Source organism: Lonchura striata, chromosome 1, assembly GCF_050655825.1.
Source record: "Lonchura striata isolate lonStrDom1 chromosome 1, ASM5065582v1, whole genome shotgun sequence".
Taxonomy (NCBI): domain Eukaryota; kingdom Metazoa; phylum Chordata; class Aves; order Passeriformes; family Estrildidae; genus Lonchura; species Lonchura striata.
This window is the reverse complement of record NC_140703.1, coordinates 13624906-13638082: the sequence shown is the minus strand read 5'-3', so window position 1 is coordinate 13638082 and position 13177 is coordinate 13624906. Positions and strand designations below refer to the sequence as shown.

At 35.6% G+C, this 13177-nt stretch overlaps 1 long non-coding RNA gene across 2 annotated transcripts in view; it reads left to right on the top strand.

Annotated features, from left to right (window-relative positions):
- Nucleotides 1–396: 396 nt before the first annotated feature.
- The window catches only part of LOC110476594 (uncharacterized), a 149132-nt gene continuing 136351 nt past the window's right edge, over nucleotides 397–13177 (top strand). Inside the window, exon 1 of one of the 2 annotated variants that reach the window (XR_002466449.2) lies at nucleotides 397–476. This is a non-coding gene — a long non-coding RNA (uncharacterized LOC110476594). The remainder of the gene's footprint in view (nucleotides 477–13177) is intronic. The other variant, XR_014949669.1, reaches the window with a different exon arrangement.

Genomic DNA, 13177 nt, shown 5'->3' with positions numbered 1-13177 from the left:
TGGCAGCTGTGGTTCTGTGGGAGCAGTGATCCTGTAGAAGGGTGGAGTTTTCCTCTGAAGGTCCAGCGGTGGTGTAGATGGGCCTGGTCTTCCTCTGGGAGTAGAGTGGAGAAGACAGCTGCTCCTCTGGGAATCCAGTGGGAAAAGGCTGTTGTGGCATTCCAAATGCCAGATTCTCTCCAGGTAGAAATGCTTGGTTCCTCCCCCAGGGTGGAGCATCTCCCAGTGGGATGATGGAATTTTACCAGCCACACAGTGATACTCAATGGCCCATTAACAGAAGATAGTGCCTGGAGGGAGGATTGGTTGTGGAAGCAATAAAGAAAAACTGCCCCACCTGGTTTTAGCAGCTGGTTAAATTAACATGATTGATAACTGCCCCACCTCTAACAGACCCCTGGCCACATCTTGCATCTGCAACCTAAGGCACATCCTCTTCTTGGAAATTAAGTCAGCAAACATTGTTATCCAAAACAGTTGGTGAGTAAGTATTTTGGAAGGGTTTTTTTAAGTATCAAATACCAAACTGATGTATTTTAGGGAATGTTGAGGAGCAGAAAACTATTGGTGATCTTTACTTAAGAGCTGGTTGTTTGCTTTTACTCCAAAACCACCTGCTTCCTGACTTCTTCTATCAGGTATTAAAAAGTTCATTATGATCAGATAAAGTGATTTTGACTGTCACAAGTGGCATATTAGAAGGAGCTGGGTATCATAACACTGGTTTAACAGTATAATAAAAGTACTGAGGTGGTTTTTTTTGTGGTGGTAGTAGAGAATTGTATGCTTCTGACTTGGCTTATCAATGTTTCCGTAAGAAGTGCTGTTTGCCATTTGTTGTTTTTCTGCTTGGTCAAGGATAGCTGTCAGCTTAGTTGGTGAAGCTCTTCTCTCCATCCTCTTTTCCTTGAGCTAGTGTCTAGTTTTTCAGAATTGTGTTTTTGGCAATGCAGGACACCCTCTTTGTGAAATATAAACTACATCACTGTTGTGAAGTAAACATTCAGTATCTGCAAATTTGCCTCTAGCCTAAAGACATAGCCATGGAAATTCAGAAACTTGAGGGGACTGGGTATAGGACCGGAATGTTACATGAACCAGGTACAAGGCATGCTCAGCCAAAGAAGAGGAGGTGGTTCTTCAGGCAAAAGGTTTGGTAGCAAGTAGCACAGAAATTGCTCTGAATGCTAAAGTTAGTAATGAGTCAGGCAGGAGAAACAGGGAACTTCTGGGATGAGAGAATCCATGAAAGGCTCTGAATACAGATGTGCCACCTTCAGCTGAGGAAGTCTCTCTGTTGCAAGCTCAGGGAATACTTGAGAAAATGATTTTCTTATAGGTGTTGTTTCTTTTTTTGCTTCCCCAGCTAGTCTCTACAGTTTACCATGAGAAACAGCATACTGTGCTGAGTGAGATTTTGAACTGACCCTTATGGCTATTCTTGTGTGTATTTATTTCCTTATTTGCATTTTAGTGATCTCATTCTGAGACAGTTAGTTTCCACCAGGTTCTCCTGTTGCCACTGAAAGGAGATGCTACAGCTCTGGTGAAGTTTGGTGTTATTTCCAGAGTGGGAAGGAAATTGAAACCATTTCTACCTTTTCACTGACTGCAGGGGAAACATAGAGGGTTTAGTTTCCTTATGTTAATGTACTCTGTGAATATACACTGTGGTACTTCCCCAAATTGCTTACAATTTAATTTAAAGCAACGCATAACAATCGACTGTAACCAACAAATAAGAAGAATGATGAGAAATGCAAGAACAGAAGTGCCTATAATACAATCATTACATGGTTCCAAGTGACTTCTGTCATTGGATTTGGGAGCAGAATGAGGCATTAAAAACTAAGCAGTATGAAATCTAACATTCTAGCAAATTTGAAAGCACTGTGGGAATACTGACTCATTCAAATGTGGACTTTATGAAGGGTGGCTATTTCTGTGCTGAAACTCAAAACAAAATGTTTTAAAATATTTGTCTGTTTTAGTCTTTTTATATTGCAAGGTCAATGTGGTGGTCTAAAATGTTAAGAAAATAGCCATTTAGCTCTGAAATCTCCTTTTTACTAGAACAATTCACAGTTCTATTGTGTGGTGTTGCTCTCTGTGCTGCAGCCAGCCCTCCAAGGACAAAAAAATATCACGAAAAGAGAAACTCCTTGAATAAAGGAATCTTCTCATGCATTTCCAGACTGAGTCACTCAGTACATTAAAAAAATAGTTCACTAAATTGATAGAGCAGAGTGCCACCCTATGTATATTTTTTTTTCTGTTTGTGCATATATACATACTCAAAGGTTCTTCAAATTGTTTGGGCTACTCTTTCCAACATGGAAATGAGAATATTCTTTCTTTATAGCCTCGGTGTGAAAGTAATTACTTCCAAATCTTCAAATTGCATCTAATTCACCCAAAGGAACTACACCAAGATGTCCCCTTAGGTTATTTTTAGGTTGTTTGGATGTTGTGCAAACTGAGTGTGGTTCTTAACTGTCCATTTAGGTTGAACTTTAGGAAATGATAGGTTGAAATGTGTTCCTTCTCCATCACTGTGGAGAAAAAAAGCCCAACATATTTAAATGAAATGGATTCTAATACTCCAATTGTAGACAAAATATTGTATATGCAGATCTATATGTATGCAATATATGTACAAGAAATCTGGAGTGAATTTCATAGATCTTGGGAATAAGGGGAAACAGCTGAGGCTTTATTGCTTCAGTTCAGCTTTGCTGAGCATTGCAAATATAGAATGTTGAAAGAAAAGCTAGTAAGAGGATAGCTGTTGGCAGAAGAATCTCACATTTATCAGCAGTTTCAATTAGAATTAGGTACTGCACTAACAAAAGCCATAGCAAATGTGAGGATCAAAGTGACTTGATTTACAATTACCTCTGTGCCACTGCAATGTTTTTTAAACAATTCAGATAAAGTAATGAGTAAAAATACTAATGTGAAAGGAGAAGCCTGACCAAATCTATCTCCCAAGTGTGTTGTACAAATATTGAATGAGAGAGAGAAGAAATAATAAGGGGGAAGAATGGAAAAATTGTGGAAGCTGAAGCCACATGTCATAATTTAACATGAGTGTTAAGATTCACAATGCAGGAGATGATGGAAAAAGTGTCTTAGTTAAGTGACATAAGGTCTTTACTTTTAGAAGTTCATCATAACCAGATCTCTGTTCTTAAACAGTAATCTAAGTAGAGAAAAAATTGCTGGTACCAGTAAGAAATACTGGAACAGTATGCAGTGTAATTCCAACCCCTGATTCTATGAAAATCAGAGAAACTTTGACAGGGAATAACTTAGAGCATTTGTGCCCATTTTGTTCAGAATATGAAAGATCATTCATCCATCTCTGTTGAGAATGTCATTAGAGTGTATGGCAGGTGGCAGAGAAATCTGAATGTCAGTGAAATAAAGCATAAGAGATTTTCTTGGTGAGGCATGAAGGTTGTCATTTGTAAGTCCTGTTTCTTCAAGCTTCTGCCTTTATCTTTGGAAGAGAGGGGAGGATAAAAAAGAAAATCTAATGTAATAAAAGATACTGGGTTATTTCCAAAGATCTTATGTGAATGTTACACTATTGATACTTGAAAAAAATAATTGCTTCTGTAGATCTTTTTATGATTTTTGCAAGAGTCAAGGAGGTCTGATAGGAGAGACTGATCTACAACTCTGATGTTTCAACAGGCTTCCTGGCAACTCCCCTTTGCTACAGAATGTGTGTTATTATCTGTTTATTACCTTGTTTGGATGATACTTTCAACTGGCTTCCCCTCAGCATGTCTTTAATGCCAAAACACTTCTGAAAGAGATTTTCAGACTGTGACAGGCTTGCCTGGGTTTCTTGGCCATGCCTATGGTATGATGGTTTCCAACACAGCTAAAAATGAATGCAGTAACTACCTGGTGTTTGAGATGTTCACATTAAGTTGGACTGGCTGCAGGAGAGGAAATTTGTGAATTTTAATTAAGCCAGAGAAACCTTTAAGGTTGCAAAATTCACAATGGCACTCATCTAAAATTGAACAAGTCTTAAGAGTTGGTTTGGGGGCAAAAAAATATTAACAAATTATATGAGGTAGAACTTTTTGTGACTAAAAGCAAATCAAATAGTTAAACTCTGTTGTGCAGTGTCAGTCTGGAAACTCCAGGGTAACTGGCTAAGTCCAAACTCCGTGCCTCAAAAAGGAGTAGTTGTGCTATAGCTTCTTTGCCACCTGCAACTGCTCTGTGAGGCTTGAATAAAATGTCATTATTAGTCCCAGCCAATGACAACAGAATGTAAGAGTGAACATAGAATCAGGAATACAAGAGAACTTTGTACATAGTTATGGTTCAGTGGTGTGGGTTTTTCTTTTTTTCTTTTTTAAAGTGAAGGACTTTCATAAATCTGTTTTAGAAATTTGACGCAAGTGCTTGTCTTGCAGGCTGCTTTGTAAGTTTTGTTTTTCCATCAGGATGTTAGCACACAAACCCACTTTTATCTGTTTTCTGAGATTTTGCCTCTGCCTAAGCAAGTTATTTGTGATTACCCTGCATTCAGGGAAGATTCTGATTAAATTGTTAAATATTATTTCTCTTGTCTGTAAAAGGAAATAATCATTTTAACCAAGCCAATAGTTCCTTGGAGTTTGTGTACCTTAGTCACTTACGTGCTCTTGTAATCTTTTAACAACTGAAAAAGAAAAAAATATCAACTCTCATAAGAAAATATTAAGAAAAGATAACAAACTTATTTTTTTATTCATGTGAAAATATTTGAAGTTTATAAGTGGAAAAAAAAATCTAGATTTTTAAAGTTCCTTCCAACTTGATCCCATTTAAGGCACCTTCAGTATTCTGTGTGCTTTGTTTATTTTGATTCATCAATACATTAGTAAGCTCTTCTTTCTTCTCCCCTTGATGAATTTTTAGTCTGCTCATTTAAAGCAGACTATTTTATTTATTTGTTTTCAGAGTTCTCAGCAGTGAATGGTGAAAAACTTATTTAATTCCTGCCCATGGCTGGGACATTAGAACTATATGACTTTTAATGTCCCTTTGAACATAAACCAATCTGGGATTCTATGTCTCATGTCAGCTGAAGTATTTTATGCTGTTGGCTGTTTCCTGTCAAAGACTGAGGTACTCACTACAAGAATGACAATTTTTTTTCAGGAATATTTGATATGTGCTCTATAGAATCAGTTTTATAACAGTACTTCTTATGAAGATTCTTTATCATTGTTCCTGAGATGAAAGAGAATTTGGGGAGGCAAATTAAATTTGGGGAGGTAAACTAAGCAAAATATTTTAGTGAAACAGAGTAAATCCACTATTCCCTTTTGTTGGCCTGGAATATTTTTCTGTTTTGTTTTATTCTCTGATATATGCTACCATTTATCTGTTTTGTTTTCCTCTGAGATATCCTCTACAGAGATGGAGTACTAACCTATACTTCCTATTTTGAATTCTAGAAGTGTTCTGTAGTATTTCAACCTTCCACAATTCTCCTGTTTAACTGATAGACTCTTTCCCTCATGATTATTAGAAAATTATTCTAGTTTCCCAATTACATTTGTTATAGTAATATTTTGGCATGGCCAAAAGTTTAAAATATACTGGTGTTTGGATTCAAAATATCTACTGGATTTACATCCTGATACCTCAAGCTTGCAGTACAGGTTATAATAGAATTGGAAAATAATATAATGCTTGGTTTTGTTTTTTTTTTTGTGGTTTGTTGTTTTTTTCTTTGTTGTTTTATTTGGGTTTTTTTGGGAGGGGGGTTTGTTTGGTTTGTTCTTTGATATTTTTTTTTTAAGTTTGAAGAGCCAGCTGCAAAGGGAAGTGGAGGGAATACTTTGAAAAATAAGAGCAGGATCTCTTATGGCAGCTTTCTTGCATGGTACTATTTGTTGCTGCAGAAATGAGGTAAGAAGACAGCTGTTTATGCAAATAAAATGTCTCACAAATCCACATGAGAAGGTGTGCACAACACTTATAAGAAAGAAATGTTCCCTCATGCTCATACGGCGTCTGTTTCCTGAATAAATCCCACACCAGCCTAAATTCCTGTCTGCCAACTTGTGTTAATGAATATGGAACTTGCTGAAGAGCCAAAGCATAATGAAAAAAAAAAAAAAAAAGAGCATAAACATTGTTTTTAGTTTGGAATAGATGCATGACTAATCCAAATTAGATGTACAGCACTGTCCGTTTCAAAGGGCAGGCTCTCTGGCTGGCTGTGCTTGTTCTCTTGCTCTAAAGATAACAAATACGCTGCAAAGGGAAAGAGAAAAGGATAGAATTGAATTATAAAAATTGAGGGGAAAAAAACCCTACTACAGAAGTGCAGTGTATGTTGTGTTGATGTCCAACAGAAGGTTTTTTTCCTCCTGGCAGAAGAAGTATGCCATTTGGTGAGGTTTGGTGGTTTTTTTTTTTTGGTTGTTTGTTATTTTTTTTTTTCAAGAACTGGTCATAATGTCTAACCATTTTATTTGTGAGGGGTACAACACAACTATTTCTGTCTACTTAACTTCAAGCACTGTTAAATATAAATTATTAAATAGCAAGTTGAATTTTTTATATTGGCTTCCATATAAACATTTCTGTGAGAAAAGGGCCCAAATGATTGGACATTTATGATGTTAGAGCATATGGAATTTTTCAGTGTTGCCATGGTTGCACTGCTTGTTGTGCTTATGAAGTACCCTGATTTATGAAAGTCAGACTAATTTGTTGGACTTGGGAAGATCTTCTGGATCTTTATAGTTTTGTTTTAAGTACTACATTTTACCATGCTGCCTTCCAGATGTGAAAGAAATAGATGGTTACTTTATAGTGCTTTGGTAGTGTCCGTCTTCTTTATTTTAGGAAACAGCTAAGGAATCTGATGACATTTTATAATTTATTGTTAATCTGTCGACAAGCTGAGCTGTATGGCAAATTAGACTGCAATCTAGAAATAAAAAATTATTTGTAAAATTTCATTATGATTTTATATGATTGAATACATGGACTTGGCCAGTAATACCTCTTGTAGCAGAACTTCTTACAGGTAGGAATATAAAAAAGGATGTTACTAATCCTACATAGTATTGAAACTTTCTGTAAGTTGCCTTTAGTTTTTCCCAGTTTCGTAACTGTGGCTAAAAAAAAGCAAAACGTATCCATCCTGACAGACAAGTACACATATAGGAGAAAAAATAGCTTTGAGCTCCAAGTGCAAGACTTTCTTTGTACACTCAAATATGTGTTATTTCATTGCTTAGGAAAGCAAACTAATCCCTGCTAGAAATTCTATTATGTGGAACCATATTGCTACTGATACAAGTCAACAGCAATTTTGTAACTGTGGAAACCAATCATATTTACTGCTGTCACCTACAGTATGTTCCAATTGACTGGTGATAGTAGTACTGGGTCCTTTGCGAGGACTAGCTGCTGTGATAAGGGTGAAAGATAAACCTCTGAAACCTATTGACAAAATATTTGTAACGAGAAGATGATAAAACTCAAGAATTTGGGTTTCATTGCAACTTGCTTTGGGAATGTGCTCTTGTGACCCACACTCTACATCTTCCTTTCAGGTGACTGTCTCAAAAGATGTGGTGGTGATTATTCCTTTTTCACTGCAGTGCAATGAGGGGAAAAGCACATGTGAAGAATAACAGAGTTGGCTTTCTTGTTAAGTTCCAGTGCAGGTGTTGCAGAAGTGACAGCATCAGTCTCTTTTAATTTGAGAAGTAGTCTTACTGAGATCCTACAGATCTGGGATAGAATAGATAGAAAATTTGAAAGGATTTAAAATGACTTGCATTTTTTTTTCTGCTAAGTTCAGTAAATGTCATTTCCTTAGCATGTGAAAATTGAATTTTTTTTTAGTCTTCATCAACTGTGGTTAACAAATCTATGATGAATTTAGAAAGTGATCCAATCTTTAATATTAAAGAAAATTATGCTAAAATACTTCCAAACTTATTACAACTATAAAATGAATTTTAAAAATTCAGTATTTTTATGTTGTTATGACTTTTGGAAGTCATAAGAACTTTGATCCACAAAGATAAGGGCTAAATAAAAAAATCACAAAGTTAAGAGGGGAGGGAAAACAAACAATAAAACAACAAAAAACTCCAACAAAAGCAACCCCAACAACCCTGCAGCTTTAATTTCTATTGCTAACTTATTGGTGAAATGGCACACTCGTGAAATAAATCAGTCCCCTCTGACAGCTGCCAAACTTCTACCCATGATGTGCTGTTAAAGATACTACTTTTAGGAGACTTTCTGGTCACCTGCTCCTAGAAGGCCTTTTAAATATAGCTTCAGGAAATCTTTTGTTGTACAGAATACATAAGAGAGTGACTAAGAAGAATGTATGTGGTAGGACTTACTACCTGGAGGACTGGAAGATTTATTAGATTACAGTTGCTGCTAATTTCTGCTTCAGAAGGAAGTCTAAATTAAAAAAAAAACAAAACAAAAACACCAAAACAACAAAACCAACCAAAAAGCCTGACTTTGTTATATAAAAGAAGCTTGTGAAAAGGCTACACCAGTTATTAGCTAAGGATAATAAAAGATTAGTGTTGCCAGGTGTTTTTATTTCTTCCTTTCTCCCACTTTGAGATCAAAACCTGTTATTCCTTTACTTGTTTACTTGGGAAAATGATTATTTGCTGCTGCTTCTCTATAAGGAGAACTGAGTTTAGCACTGTCAGGAAAATCACAAAGTATTTGTGAACTGATGAAAAGGCTCCCCTCCCCGCTCCAAGGACACTCATTTGACATCCAATCAGTAGCAAAATATTCATTCAGAAACCAAATTAATTTGGCAGCAGAGGTTTATCCCAGCGTAAGAACCTTGACAAAGAATCCCAATGAACTAGAGTTGATCAACACCTCACATCAGATGGTGACTTGTACAGCTTGAACCAGGGTCTTAGGAAGGGTTATTTTGTAGGACTTTGTTCAGTTAGGAATAACTTTGCAGCAATATTGATCAACAGGCATTTTTTCCCCCTTTTTTCTCTAAACCCATCTGGTAGCAGTTCATATATTTCAGTTCCCTCAGTAATGCTGCTAAGGACTTGTGTACACTGTCCTCAGAATCATGGATTAGTAGTGAGATTCAATCAAGTCCTCATATTAATGATTTTCTGCTCTGGAACAGCTGCTGCCACTCATGGAAACCCTATGGATTTTTTTCCCTGATTTTTTTTTGTGTAAAGCCTCCTGCCTTCTCCTGGAAAAGAAAAAAAAAAAAGACACAGATGGCATGGTGACCACTGATATTTTAGGACCTGCCTTGTACTTGTGACTGTCTAAATCCCTAAGTGTGGACTGTAACTCACTAAATCAACCCCTACAATGGAGCTCTGGGAATCAGGGGTACAGACCCAAATCTGACTCCAACATGGCTTTCGAGCTGAACGTATTTTATATTCTATCATTATATAACTTACATATTAATTATTAAACTTATATTGTTCTATTTTATACATTGACTTTATTCAAGCAAGAGTTTCTCGTGATCTTTCTTAGGCCTCTGACCACAGTTTCTCATTATTATTTTTATGATTAAACAGTAATTATATTTAATTACTAAACAATCATCACATCTAACAATATAATTTATCATGTACTAGCTACACAGGTGCAGTTCTAGCAAGGTACAAGGCCTTCATGTACCTAGGGTATTTATTTTTTTTCAGGACCTACTAAGCTTAATTTTCCTTTTAACCCTAAATCCCTATGATTTAAAAACCCTTTTACTATCAATTGAATCCCTCTTATGCTGAGTGTTTTGCCACCTGGACTTATAAAGTGCCTCAGCAACTTCTCAGAGTTATGGAGAAAGGTTTCTCTGGCTTGGAAGTGACTGTAGACACCTGATTTGTCACCTGGTTCTGCACACTGGCAGCTCTACAGTGTGCTGTGATGAAGGAAAGCAGCATTCCTGTCACTCAGTGAGACATTACCTGAAGCATTGAAAAGTGCAGTATAGAGTATATAGTAATATAGGTATTTAGATGACACAAATATCAACTTTACTGGGGGGACTCAATTTGTGCTGCTGCCTGGCAATGTATCAAACCTCTCTCATAAGAATCACCATGAGGTTTCTTGGCCATGCTGCCCTTCTGTGTATAATCATCTTGACACCTTTATTGAATTATTGAATAACAAAATTCTTCTGAAAATGATAAAGAGATAAGACAGGGAACTGTGGTGGTTTTTTTTTCCTTCTTTTTTTTTTTCTTTTTTTTTGTTTTGTTGTTTTTTTCTTTTTTTGAAAGAAGGATCTCTCCAAAGAAATAGCTCTCTCTCGCTTCAACCTATCAAATGGCTCAATTCAGACATGCATAACTAAGATGCTGAGCTATAAGTATGTTGTTCTTGAAGAGGTGTATAGGAAAAAAGGGAAGTAAGCTTTGTCTTTTTTAATATAGTAGTCCTGAGAAATAGAATACTTTGAACCATTAAGAAAAGAATTTAGCAGTGAAACACCTGAATATAAATTACTAGATATTAGAACACTTACTTGTGGTTATCCAGGCATATTCAATAATTAATCCATTTCCAAAGAAGGGTATTTGAACTTATGTTGGATACTGTGTTCTCAGATGATTTGATTGACTGGTCAGACCTAATTCCTTACACACCAGAGCTGATCTATTGATTTCTATTCCAATACCTATTTTCTTGAATAGCTTTCAACTCTGTCCAGGAATGGCACATATAAATATATGTAGTGATTTAGGCATTGTATTGCAACTCTTTGCAGACTTTTGTAAGGAAATTAATGTAATAGACTGAACTAGACAGGTGCTGCTATGACCAATTAAAATCTGTGATTTTCTACAACAGCTGTGGCAGGTATTTCATTCACCTCTCTCTCCCTTATTATATTTACTTGATGGTTAGGGAAGGATTTGTCCTTGGAATATTGGATAGTGATGCATTTTTATCTCAGAAGAAGTCCTTTAATGAGAATAAGCTTTTAACAGAAAATCATTACTTAAACAATTTTGGAGCCTTTTGCTATCTGTAGGAACTGAAATCGATATGTCAGGACATAGATACTGAAATTAAGTGCAAACTTGAGTATCATATTAGTTTCCAGACTAACACTTCAGAGCTATTTAGCTAACAAACTATTTTAACTAAGTGTTTTTCATTGATATGTTCATAATGTGTTTTCCATGTATTTTCATTACATTTCTACATTGCCTTCACTCAGAAAACTTGTATTTTGCAAACATATAGCAAGATTAAACTGAAATGCTGCCTGCCAGAAAAAAAAAAGACCTTCAACAAGGTCTTTTTCTTAACTCTATTATGGGCAAAAATTAAAGAAGCACAAAATAAGCACTTAATAAGAACTAAACACGTCATATGGGCTACTGTGATGACTCAAAAGTCTAATTCACTTGTATATTCTGAGTGTTAGGCAGATATTTTATGAAGAATTTAGTTCTAAGCTTTTATGTGACATTTTAAAGGTGGCTTAGTCCTCTGTTTGTCACATCTTTGCACAATGTAATTGTGAAGATAAGTTTTTCAGTTCTCTCTTAAATAGGTTCAAATTTCCTTGTTCTGTGTTTTTAGCATGCAGTGCTCTTGCATTATTAAAAAGTAATGTAATTATATTAAATATGATTATAAACCACAATGAACAAACTCCAAGACTTCATCCTGCTCAATGAAATCATGTCCTGATTTTTCCTTCTCATCACTTAAGGCAACTTGAAATGGTTCCAATGTGAACAACCTCCAACAAAGTGGTTCTCAAAAGTCAGGAAGGTGAGGTTAAGGCAGGCAAAGCTAATGGACGGACATATCCCGCAAAACGAGACTCAGGAGGGAAAGTAACTTAATGGATGCATGGTTTTGATTTCTTTTTCCAGAAAAAAAGATAAAGTCTTAGACTTTAGTGTACTATTTCAGAAATAGCACTGCTCTATATTTTATTATTTTTTTTTCCCCAAAATACTATTCATGTTGTAACTTTCTTAAATTACAGCTCTAAAAGAGATTATTTGTTGTGCCTAGATTGTTTTTGGCATCAATTTTAGTAAGTTGCTCATAGATAAGGTGGAAATTGCATTTTTAGTACTTTTTTTTTTTTTTGATAACTGAACAAAAAGTAGTTCTGTATTTCCTGAAAGTAATAATGGAAATCTTGACCAATAATATTTGATATCAATATTTTACCCAGAGACAAAATGAGAACCCTTGAGAACCCTCTTTTTAAATTAATTTTTGATTATTATTTATAAAATAATTTTTAATTTTAGTGGCAAAAAGTAGATGCAGAAAAATTTATTTAAATTTAGTATTTGCAAATTCATAGACTCTATGACTGTTACAATGCTGCTTTTTGGTTGGGGTTTTTGGGGTTTTTTTTCAGACAAAAATCCTGGAAAAAAGATTTAGGTTCTTTAGAAAGAATTAATTTTAGTAAGAGCTAAAAAATAAAATATTCAAAATTATGATGAGGCATCTTTTATTTTAACATATCCTTCTTACACTCATGTTTGTTAATTCTGTGTTGGGAGTTCTAGAAAAATTTTATTTAATCTAGCTTATACTTAAATGTTAGCTTATATCTCATATGGCTGGTGTTTGCATTTCATAAATGCTTATTCCAGGACACAGTTTAGTGCCTTGGCTGTTATTTTTATTGTAAATAACTTCAGTCAATTATCCACAGAATAACTCAAGTTAATGTAGGAACAAGCATTTAAGTTCATGAATAATCTTGTTCTTCAAGTGAGTACATGTTTAATATTTCAGAACACTGTTATAACATTTGTTACAAGCAATTCAAGCCAGGCTATGAAATCTGCTCCTGATAAGCACTTCATGCTAGAGAACTAATTTTAGAGGATGTCCTCTCTTGCAAAGCACTCTGTGCATCTTTCCCAGTGTTTACTTTGCACCCAACTGCTAATGGCAATGTTCTGGTGGATGTGTGGGCTGCCCTTTCTCTGCTCCATTGCCACTGTGAATGGACCAGACCGGCTTCTAAATTCTCAGAGATAATGAGGTTATAATTGCACTACAATTGTGCTTTCAAGGACGACTCGGAGCTCCTTGCAGTTGCCCATCCAACCTGCCCAGAAGCTGATGGGGCACTGCAGTGTGGTGTGCCTGTCCCAGCCTGCCTGGAAAG